General features: G+C 33.4%; 1 long non-coding RNA gene across 2 annotated transcripts in view; it reads right to left on the bottom strand.

Annotated features, from left to right (window-relative positions):
• LOC116285345 (uncharacterized) overlaps positions 1 to 12,913 on the bottom strand; it is a 90,956-nt gene that overhangs the window by 77,173 nt on the left and 870 nt on the right. The gene's annotated exons all lie outside the window — the stretch shown is intronic.

The following is a 12,913-nucleotide window of genomic DNA, read 5'->3' on the forward strand; positions in this document are numbered from 1 at the left end:
TATAGCCCCACATACAAATATCATTTATATTCTAAGTACTCTCAACTTCGTATCCATCTGCCAACCTCAGACATACATATCAAAGAAGACAATTAAGATGATACAAACAAACTTTATTTAACATTTCATGAAGCAGGTGGTCTCCACTTTCAAGAGCTTAAAGAACTGCAAAGTAAGGGAAAAGGGCTGCAAGCTTAATTCAAAGAAGAAAGCAAGGAAACAAGGAAGAAGTAGTCGGCTTAAATTGCTTGGCTGGGGTTATCTGATCTTATTTAGAAAGATTAAGGAACAGGAAATACGTACAGTGCCCAGAGTTGGCTTGGAGTTTGGGGGTTGGCTGACTGGACATACTACACTTATGGTCAAGTGTAACATTTACAAGAACACAAAAGCTATCTAAGTTTTGGTTTCCTGAGGTACCCTGGGTAGGAACAGCTCCATCTTAGGCCTAGAAATTTATTTCAACAATATATATAATCTCTTCAGGGTTAACTTTTCACTTTTCTATGTCCTTTTCTTCCTATATTTAGTTGCTAATAATTAGTCAGGAGATTCTGTTGGATCTGCCCTTGAGTTCATGCAGAATACAGTTATTTATCTCCACTAATACCAACTGTCTATCATCTCTCTCAGCCTCTGCTGCCAAGCCCCCATCATCTCTTCCAAGATTCCTTGATCTTATTCCTAAATTACTAGTTTCCTAACAGATCTCTTTGCTTCTTTTCTTTCCACCCACAGTCGATTCTCACCATTGCAGATCTTCCTTGATACTCTTATTAAAAACTACAACTGAGTTGTTCCAGCCCTCTTTATCCCCATTTCCTGCCTTAATTTTCTCCATAACACACTCATGTTCTAAACATTATATTTTAATTTATTTGGTTATCTTTATATTCTTCCTAAAATCATGACAATGGCAATTTTTGTCTGCATCCTGTATTGCATTCCAGAGTTCAAACAGTGCCGTGCTAATAATAGTTGGTTAATACATACCTGTTGAATGAGTGATGGTAATACTATACAGTGAATGAAATGTAAAATATGTTGTCTACAAAGGTATATGCAGCAAGAAATCAAATAACACACCCCAAGAATTCTTTAATCTGTTAGGAGTTTGAAGTGTGCGACACCACAGAAGATGAGGATGTGAAAAGAAAAAATATTGAAAAGTATGTAAAAAGAAGAAAAGTTATTGAAAGCTTGCTTTAGGATCAGTTAATGGCTCTGGCTGGTCCCCACTCCTACTGAGAAGAGCAACTCAATGACTACTTCCCCACCACATCAGGTTAAAAGATGTTCATTCTCTGAGAAATGCTCCTGGTGTCGGCAAGGTTGAGGGCATGAGTGAGGCTATGAGTTGAGAGTAGAGGAATTTAAATGAAAATCTATACACTAAATATAGACACCTCCCAGCTTTCCTCCTTCTCTTAGTTTCCAAAATCCTGGCAACTAAGCTAAAATGCCCGGGAAGCAAATAAGAGACTTCTCTGGAGAAACAGTGGCCAGAGAGAAAAGATATATGTATCATAAGGCCCAGAAAAAGTCCACTCCCTAGTCAACAAAACCCAACTACACATACAGAGACAAGTATGTTAAAGCCTCCCTCTTATGTGTCAGTGGACAATCAGGACAGCTGAGGAAAGCAGAGACACTGAGAGACCAAAAGAAACAGAAATAGGAGCACCGGGGGTGAGGCAAGCAGGATAGGGCAGGGGAAGAAAGTAAAGCAAGAAGAACAGCTTCAGCCTGACTCCAGAGCAGCTCTGGAGCAAGAGCTGTAGTTGTCTCTGAGACAAGCTGGACCTCCGTATCAGCTGATCATTAAGTGGGGACTTAAACTCTGGCGCAAGGCTACTTTCATTAGCTCAAGGCCAATTTTACACACCACAGCTAAAACTGTGCATAGGTCCAGTGAGAAGAAGCTGGGCAGGGCAACAGGTAACAGGTGTGTTTTCCTTTGTTTTGTTTTGATAAACATTTTAGTATATTTGCAATTTTTAGTTATGTGGTTAAAATGGTTAAATAAATATTTTTAACACACTATGGGAGCACAGAGTAAGAAATCTGTGAATTTTAGATGGTTAGGGAAAACTTCATCAAACAGTTATTTGAACTAGGACCAGCAAGCTGTGTCAGTGTAATAATTCCCCTACATACATAATATAGTTATGAATACCAAATAAAATCCCATATAATAAAGTGTATGATAAATGATAATCGCTCTGCTTTGCTGTAACAAAGATAACCTGGAATGGCATCAGAAAAAAAAAATCCTGTTCTTGATAGAATTATGTTTTATAGTTTAATCAAGGTAATTGCATTCTGAATTTTTAGATTTCAAAAGAATTCTAAGCCAAAGATGTTGGGCTTATTGTTTTTAAAAAAAAATTTGTTGAAGTCTTTTATCTGTACCGGGACAAAGAAAGATGTCTCAACAATGAAAGTTGACAGAGAACTTCAAATTGCTAAGAAAAAAAAATTGTATTGACATTAAAGAATATTTTATTTTTAAATTTTATTATCTTTTAAAGACTAGCTCAGAATGGGTCTCTTCTTTTAATGTAACATGCGCTATAATATTTCTGATAAAATAAGAGCACTTAAATACAATTAAGAGAAGTAACGTTTTTAAAAGTTGCTGGCATCATTTTTTTTTTTTTTTACTTTAAAAAAATAGACAATAGAAACATGGCTTTCTTGAGAAGATACTTCGGTGACTAATATACTCCCTTTATCTGGAGTAGGAATTGTCTTTAGTTTGGATTTTCCAGCATTTAAATTGTTTTTCTCATGACTTGCCTTCAAAAATCACTTCAGTTCTTACTGATCAATATAGTCAATGGTGGTGCTCTTATATCACAGTTTTCTCTTGAAATCAAAGTATTCTTTTTAGAAATGCCCTGATAATTTGTAGTTTATTAAAAATTGTCAAAACTGTGAATATTTTGTAAATACTTGATAGGAAAAAAAGAACATATCACAAAATGCACATTTTTCATTTTTCCTGACAACAATTGTTCAATTTTAATGACTTACGGTTGCATTTTAAAACACATTGCTAAATGAGCTGTTACATGTATGTTTTTAAAAACATAAACTCTCCATGATCTCTGATCTTGTTACTGGTTACTGTTACTAAAATCACAGACAGTAAGATTTTTTAAAGACTCATTATTTTCAGATAAATATAAAGATATTTAGCAGAAACTATTGTCTGGACTACATGAGAAAATGGAAAAGAAACTGAGCCACTGTCCGGGAAAACTGATCTGTCTGGGCCCATACAAATCCAGGGGATAACTTTCTGTAAATTAGGAATAGCAGAATATTTGCCTTATTCTTCCACACTGAGATGGTACAGTTTATATTACTAATGCTTTGAATAGCAAACGAGCATACTAAAAAATAAAATTTTTCTACCCATAAAGCTGATAATATGGAATGGACTGTAAAAGGATGTTTTAGATCTATACATTTGCTTTTAGTAAAATAAAAGGGGTATTATCAGCAGCTACTAAAGAGAGGATTAAAATCTGAAAAGACAAGTAGCACAGTTAAACTGATATTGTGGCCACCCATGAGGAGATTGTGTTTTGCCCAGGGGCTGTTTTTTAATGTCATTTCATGGTAGAGGTGAAGTATGAGCCTCTGTGCTTCAAATTCTGGGAACTGCAACAGAGAAAACGTACAAAGTTTTGATCACCAAAGAGCTACACCACTGATGAAAATGAATTAAAATTTTCTTCCTTTGGCCCACTGTATGAAAATGATAGGATTTTTTAATGTGTTTTTGTTTATGTAAGTTCTGAATGGGGGAAAAAGAATTCATAAGCAGCAGCTTTTCTCTCACATTAATTCGAAGATCAAATTTAGATTACTTAGGTCGTGTAGCAACCACACGACAAAATACATTCACGGATTTTTTATTTCACAATTGTTATTACCCTTGAGTGCTCCACAGACAGAGAAGCAAGACTTCTTTGGAGTGACATTCCCTGAACCCAAGCCCTACAGGACTTTAATGAATTAATGCCCTGCTGTAGGTATGTACACTAGCTAAAATTACAGAAGATATAGGTAAGCAATCCTCAATGACTGAGAACCAATATACACTACAAACACAGGACTATAAGCCAAGGAATGTCAGATAATAGAACTCTCCGTGATAATGAGTATAAAATTAAAAACATGAGAAAATAATAACACATTATGAAGCCAGATGTGTGATTCTGAACAATAACAAAATAGATGTTTTAGAAATAAAAATGGCATTACTGAAATGAAAACTCAGTGGGAAGAAGGATTAAACAGCAGATCTGAGACAACTGCAGAGAAAACTGATGAACCGGGAAACAGAATGTTTACCAAAAGTCTATCCAGAAAAATAAAGACTTCAGAGAAAATATTCAAAGAGATTATAAATAAGGATTTTTCAGATTCCTAAAGTCCACAAATAGTAAAAAACCCACAGCCCAGGCTAGTAGATACTGCAACTCTAGAACCACAAAGTTGCTTAAAAATTGCTCTCAAATATAGGAAAATTGAACTGACTGGAGAGTCTGAAACAGGAACAAGAAAGAAGTTCTATTTGTAAAAACTGTGTCCTAGACTCTATTAACTGTGTTGTATCTCTTTAAGTCTATTGTTCACTGAACTCTTCATGATTTGAAACATTGACAATGTGAGAGTTTAAAAATATATATATAGCATAATTTTATTTACTTTAGTTTTGTTGTCATTTTTACTTAAATCAACTTTAGCTAAGAAAATTAGCTATCTATATTGATGTCATTATCATAGAAGGTGATTAAAACTTGCCTGATTCAAAAGCAGATTAGAGTTTTTATCTATCAATTTGAATAGAGTTCACCAAGCTTTTGCGAAAATCACAAGAAGGAAGGTGAGGAGATTGGAATATCTTTCTATATATCATCTTTACTGGGTGTTAAAATGTAATTTTCCTGAACTCTGCCTCAATGTTCTTTAAAAAAGAAAAAAATAGAAGTAAAAGACAAAAAAGGAAGTTGTAAGGCTATTCTATAGACAGGTGGAATGTGGTTGCATTACACATTATATATTGTATTACATATTGGGAGTGGTTGCATTAAACATTCAAAAAAATTCTCAGAGTATGGTCCCAGACTAGCACCAACAGCATCACCTGGAAACTTGTAACATGCAAAGTCCTAGACCAACAGGCTCAAAAACTCTGAAGGTATCCCAGCAACTTCTTTTACAATGAAAACACTCCATGTTGTTCTGCTACATGTTAAAGTTTGAAAACCAGTAGACTATACAGTTAGGTAAAAGAAAACCAAAACAATGGAAGTCACTCACTCAACTCTGCTTCTGCCGCTGCACCTCACACTCTGTTGTAATTTATTTGGTAAGAGATCCATCTCCCCTAATTGATTATATTTACATCAGCCGCTATGTCTTACTTACTTCTGTGAAATCTGTCATATACCAAAATATATCCATCAATAACAGATGCAATCAAACTAAACATTTTTAAACGAACTCCAGAAAAGAAAATAAACATTGAAAACTGAATAAAAAATTTTAATGAGGATACACAGTAGCTACTGTCATATTTTTCTTCTCAGTACTCTCATATTAATGGGAAAATAACAAAGCTTATCCTTGATTATTTGAGGTGTATGTCAACACCAACAATCTGACTGTAATACTTTATAAAATAAAACCTGCCATTATCTAGCCATTCATATCATATGGTGAAGATGTTCTGATTTTTAAATTGCTTTTGTTATGTTAAAGAAAAAATATTTCTGCAGTATCTCAATTCAACTCTAAATGGCAGTGATGCACTTTAACCACATTGATTATGAAAAACGCTGTTCTATTTTCCTGAGAAAATTTGAATTCATACAGGAAAAGTATTCGCAGAGAAAAAGCAGAGGTGGCAGCTGTTTATTGCTTCACTGTTATTGTTCTGTTTTGCTTCTGAGCTCATATTAAAGAGAGAGATGGTTACAGCACTCTAAATAATAAAATGTTTCTGGCCTCAAAACCCTCATTTTTTCTCTAGGATAATTAAAGGAAAACAAAAAGATATTCGCTGTTTCAAGGTATCAGTTGAATATACAGTTTAATAAACCTTGATTATACCATTTCATATATACCTTTAGATAATTGTCAGTGCTCTTTGAAATAAAATTTAACTACTGGAACTTTTCAGCATTAATAGCCACGTATGAAGGAAATTAGGCATCTCCATATCCAGAGAAATAACATGACATTGATCCAACAGGATTATAGGGGTTTTGTGTTTGGTATCTTATAACCTATAATAAAAGGTAATGTATTTCCCACATCATTTTATCAGTAAAGTGTCAGATATAAAATATCAAGACAAATGCCTCTGATTTCAATCATGACATTCAAATTGGCTGACGCGCAATATAATGATTAAGTTTGGGAACCTCAGGTACAAGATGAAAACGAATTATTAACATTTACCAAAGGTAATTAAAAATCATTTACTCCTGCCACATGTGATTTCTTATGTTCTCTTCAAAAATTTACTTAATTATGCAAAATGTATTTGTTCTTTGAAGAAATGGAATAGACTCCTAAGCACACAAATTAAAATACAAAATAAATCTGTAATCCCATGTCTTGCTGTATAACCTTCCAAGTTTTGTCTATATATATATGTTTCTTAAGGAAATATAATATATATAGACCGCCTACCTCACCAATTATTTAGAAAAACATGGCAGTAACATTACTCCATGTCTTACAAATACACACATCTTTATCATTCTTTTTAAAGGCTGGATAGTGTTTCATGGAAATATATCATAATTTGCTTAATAATCTAAAAGATTTTAGACTAAGATCAAACTAAGAATAGACTGATATTTGAATACATAGGCCTATACAAATTTATTTCCTTATGATACATTCTCAGAAATGTTTGTACTTCTTAAATATATTTTTCTTTATTGAGAATTTATTTTTTAGAGCAGTTTTAGGTTCATAGCAAAACTGAATTTCTATATACCCTCAATTGCCACACATGCCTAGCCTCCTGTTACCAACATCCCCGATGAAAGTGGTACACTTACTACAACTGGTGAAACTAAAAGTCCGTAATTTACATTAGGGTTCGCTCTTGGTGTGCAATGTATGGATTTGAACGAATGTATAATATCCATCGCTATGGTATCATACAGAGTATTTTCACTGTCCCCAAAATCCTCTGTGCTCTGCCTCTTCATCCCTACTCCTCACCCCCAACTCCCGGCAACCACTGATCTTTTAGTAATTAGTATGAGATTTCCCAAGAGTAAAACAGTGTTTCTTAATTTGTTCAATATAACTGTGTGAGATAGGATATTGTGATACTTAATAAAAGGGAACACATTATATATATACAAAATTTGGACTATTTTATGACTCTCTGCTTTTCCATGATTAAACAATCTTATTTCATTGATCTATAAATCAAGAATTACTCTGAATCCTATTCTGCCAAGGATGAGTGGCGTTTCGAGGGATGAGAGAATGAGGGCTGAACAGATGAGAATTACATACGGAAACTGTTTTTTGTAGATGACAAGGAAAATTTCATCTTTGTTTTGGAGTATAATACTGGATGTCATAATCTGGAGAGTATCTTGAGGTCAAATGTAGGAAAGCCATAATAATCCATGATTCTAGGGGGACAATTTACTAACTACCCAAAATGAAGAAGGTAAACATGTCAAGACATTCCACAGAGAAAAGCAAAATTAGCTTACTAAAGGATTCTGGTAATATTCCAGACCTGTGGAAAAGCCGGCAATAGCTTTTTTATATATTCCATGAAAAGTTTATGATGCTTAAACAAGAATATTTAGAAGAGCTGCCATGAAATAAAGCTTGGGATATATATTTCCAATGTTTCCAAACGTTTTACAATGTTTATTTTTGTTAGGTACCGTAGCATCACCTTATCACCTGGTTCAATACTGACCAACTGACAATTTATAAAAGGCAAATGACAACAATGAAATGACATAAACAGTCATGCAAGTTACTTAAGGATTAAGGTTCTGACAAAACTCCGTTCAAATATGAACCATAAGTAGTTGGATGTGTGATCTTGAATAATATATTTCTTGTAAGACTTTTTTCATTTGTACATAAGAATGATGGTGACTATTATATATAATGTAATTCTCTATGATGATTACAAGAGATAATGTGTCAAGGAAGAGGTTCTAAGGAAATACCAGCATTTGAAGGAGGGATTCATAGAAGAGAACACCTTCCCTTGGTATCCTTTGGAAAGATGTGCATGGTCTAGGGCATGGCTGGCCACACAGTGAGTCTAGAATTCTGGAGAATGACTCCAGCAGAGAAAAGCCTCTCCTCTGTTGTTTTGTTTTGTTTTGTTTTGTTTATAATGGGAGTGCATGGGAGTGGACCTGTGGGACTTGGTGGCAAACAGACAGCTATAACAACAAAAATCTTGGAAACTGTTCAGGGAAGATTAGGAGAGCTGGCTGCAGCCCCTGGAGACTGAAGAACTGGTATCTTTCTCCCTCAGAGTTGAGGTCAAACGTAGCCTTTGCTCCTGAAAAGGAAAGCCCCATTTTTCCAACCAGCTCTTCTCCAGGCGATCCAGCAAGTGCTCCCAAAGTCATTTAGTGGACAGTGCTCTTTGTTTATAAAGTATGCAGTGCACTGTTTGTAATTTGATAAGGACTTAAGGGCTGATACCATTTTAACTATTGTTATGCATAAGTCTTTGAAAGCAGTAGTTGATGTGAGGCTCCCATATGAAGCAAAATGAGATAAATCTCTACTAGGGGCTCATTTCTGTGTTTGTGGCTCATTCACAGATGGCTGAAGTAGCTACAAATCTGATCATTAACTTAATTATAACAATTCTATTTGCCATTAGGAAAATAAAAGGATGGTTTATAGATTGGAATATTAATTGTGCTAAACCTAACTGGCTTGAAAAATATAACACTCCTTTACGAGCTCAACAAATCTCTCAGAGCTTCAAATTACTACTGTTCTATCTATTATCATTATTATTATTATTCACATACATAAGAATGTCAATACTTGAAATTAAATCTTCAAGTAAAAATAAAAGTGTGGAACCAATGTCAATAGCATGTAATGCACCAAAACTAATAATACATTCAGATACTGGAAACCTAATAAATATTTACCATTAACATAAATACGTAGTATCTATTCATGGAGAAGTATTAAACTATTTCAAATCAGTGCAATGACATGAATCAACACTTCGCAGAAAAATGACTTGACATTAATATTTGTTTCTGAAGAATAATATCATTCTACTTTCCATATTTTTTTACTCTCCTGACTCTGAATAAAGCATGGATGGGAGAAATTAATGAAAATGACTCTAATCAATTGAGTGACCTGTGAGGAAACTGAAAGTACTGTCAATCTATGGATATTATCAATGTAAAATATTTTCATTTATTTTTTCGAATATATTGTAAAGGTATACAGTGAAGTGTCTCCCACTCTGTCTGTAACCCAAACACTTACCCTTGCCTCCCCAAAGCAACGACTATCATCAGGTTTCTTTGAATATAATTTAAGGGATATTCTATACAAATACAGGTAAATTAATAAATGAATTTTCTTTTTAAAAATAAAAATTGCATAATAATATACATGCTGTTTTTGCATAACTTTTTATTAGCAATAGTGATTTTTTCCTTAACAGTTATAAATATATTTTTATTCTTTTTTTGACAAGATGAATTACTTTTAAATATGAGTCACTTTTATCTATTGCACGTATTTCATCATCTCTACAGATCAGTTCCCGGAAGAGGAAATGTTAGTCAAACAACTTGAAAATTTGCTATTTTTAGAAAGATTGCAATTATGCTCCCACCAGGAATATATTATTGCTATGTCTCCATATAGTTATCAACACAGTATTTTGTCAAACTTTTAAAAATCTGATAAAATTTTAGTATAATTTTAAATTTCATATATTTATTTACCTTTAATTTTAAATGAGTTTGGCATTGTGCATATGTTTAAAAGAAATATACATTTCCTTTTTGTTGAAATGCAAATTCAAATAATTTACACACATTTACCCACATTTCCCTATTGGATCATTGGTCTTTTTAATATTTACATTTTAGGATTAAAGTAAGGTTTTTGGAAAATGAGTGGCTTTTTTTTCCAGTTAATCACTTAAATTTTAATTGCTTATATTGATTATTGCATTTATAACTTACTAATGTATGACTATAAGCTCTTTATTTAATGGCTTCTGAGCTTTGTGTCTCAATTAGATATTATAGACATAAAAAAATCTCTCATTATTTGTTCCAATTCTTGTACAACGTCTTTTTTTTTCCTTTTTGGAAGGAGAATGATTTTTGTTGAAGTATTACATTTTGGCAGTTGTCAAGCTATTGCCTCTTTACTTTAAACTCATTAAACTCATGATGCTGTGGCAGAGATGCAAACTCCGCTTTTGCTTTGCCTGTTCCCGGGTAGCTCTGCCGATAGGAGTGCTAGCAGGAGACTGCAGATCTGAAGGAGGAAGAGACATGCTCCTTCCTGTTTGCTTCCCTGTGTGTTCTATTCCTGTCCATTTCTGCACACAGCAATTCTACTGGTGCTGGTTAGAGACACCACCACCAACCATGGGGCATTTCCAGCTCTAGTGTTTAGATCATGGTTCCACAGGCCTTGGCTTCAAGTACAGAAATATCAGCAAGAGCTGAGCAATACTTTCTTCCCAAAGGTCTTGAGTTTTTGTAACTTGAGATCGTTCCTTCAATCCTCCGTGACTTAAAACTGCCAATGCCTTCCCTTTGTGTTTTAGTCATAGAAGGGGAGAGTGCTCCTTCTAGTTGCCATTGCTGTGATTCTGTGGAGGGATTCTTCTTTTCTTGCATTTTTAGGTCATTAATAAGTAAACAATTTGTAATAGTAAAGTATTCTTGTTAAATTAATTGATGAACTGTCTCCTGACTAGACTCTGATTAAAAACACACATTGAAAAAAATGCAAAGATCGAAAAAGACGGCAAAAGAACATTCACAAAGTGAACACACCTATGTAAAAAGCACCTAAAACAAGCATTTCTAGCAATTAAGACGCACCTCTCATGTCTCATTCCAGTGTCTAAATTCTCCATCACAAGGATAACCACTCTTCAGATTCCAAACATCATGGATGCATTTTCTCTGTTCTTCAACTTCACAGAATCATGCAACGTGTACTCTTTTTTAGTAACTTCTTTTACTGAGTACTGCTTTTGACAGTGACCCATGTTACTGATGACAGTTGTTGTTTACTTATCCTCATTAATATATATTCCTTTATCTGAATATATTACAATTTATCCATGGATGGAATTTGGGGTGATTTTTATGAATAGTTCTGTGAAGAGTCTTCCCCATGAATTTTGGTAAATATATGCACAAATATTTTAGGGGTATATATCCATATAGAAGTAGATTTACTTCAGTGTGTTCTTTATCATAAATTAGGAGACTGTCTCTGTTCTACTGCCCTGGTCTTTTTGATATTCCCTACACTAAAACTGCACTGTCTTAATGAATTCAGTGTTATAATACATCTTTTTATCTGATAAAGTCTATCCTCTAACTTTGATCTCCTTTGAAAAATCTGCCTTTGCTTTCCTTGATCTTTTTATAGTCACACATACATTTCAGAATCACTTTAAAGAATTCCCTCTCCCACTCCTGCAAATCTGGTTATTTGATAGACATCACTGTGAATTTATAGATTAATCCTATGAGAGCTAACATATTTTAATACCAAGTCTTTCAATTTATGAATACTGAGAGTTATTAGTATTTATTCATGACTGTGAAGAATTAATGTCCTAAAAATATCCCATCACATAATCTATAAATTCAATACAATTCTTATCAAATTCTAGTAGGATTTTTTTTTTCAGGTTGATAGGTAAGTTTTTAAAAATTGGAGTAAAATTCCCCAAATTGCAAAGAAAAACAAACTAAAAACCTGAAAAATAAATAATCTACTAACGAACATTTCAGGCATAAAATTAATGATACAAATGTCAACAAGTATTGCAAAGCCAGTCTGATATGGATGTAGAAAGAGACAAATAAATGAATATATAGACCAGAGAGCCCTGAAACAGATGCCTATCTTATGGATACAATATTCAAAAATAAAAGGTTTTGGACAAATCTCTGGGAAATGGGCTTTAACTATTAACTGAATTATTTGTCAGATTTTAACTGCTTATCTGCAAAGAAATATATATTTATATATATAAATGGTTCCCAACTACACATTATAATAAATAAAAACTTAAAATTAATTAAAAACCTGGAATATGGGGCCAAACTACACGAAACTCAGAAGAAAATGCAGAAATATTTTTATGACTTTAATATAAAAACATTTCTTACATAATAGAATAAAAGCATAAATCACTAAGGCAAAGGATTAAACAAACAAATACATTTGAGTAGATCAAAATTAGTCTGGTACACCAGATATATCCTAAGACAGTGTAAAGTTAAAAGATAAGCAGCAAAATAAATGAACACAGTTACATTACAGGATTAAAAAAAAAAGATTTCAAGAAAAAAATCCTATAAATTAATAATAAGAAATCAAAAAACCTTATAAAATATTGGCAGAAAGAATAAAAAGCAAATCACAGGTGAGTAAATCCAAGTGGCCTATTAACCTATGAAAACATGCTCAACTCGGTAGCAAACAGAAAATAAAATTAAGAAAGCAATCAATACATTACATATTCGTTACTTTGACCAGTATTAGTAACTCTTATCAAGAGATAAATTAAATTAGCTAAATTCAATCCTTTCCTTAAAGGGTGAAGAAGGAAAGGCCTGCCTTTTCCGTTGACTGGATGTGC

This window comes from Vicugna pacos, chromosome 24 (assembly GCF_048564905.1).
Source record: "Vicugna pacos chromosome 24, VicPac4, whole genome shotgun sequence".
NCBI classification, from domain to species: domain Eukaryota; kingdom Metazoa; phylum Chordata; class Mammalia; order Artiodactyla; family Camelidae; genus Vicugna; species Vicugna pacos.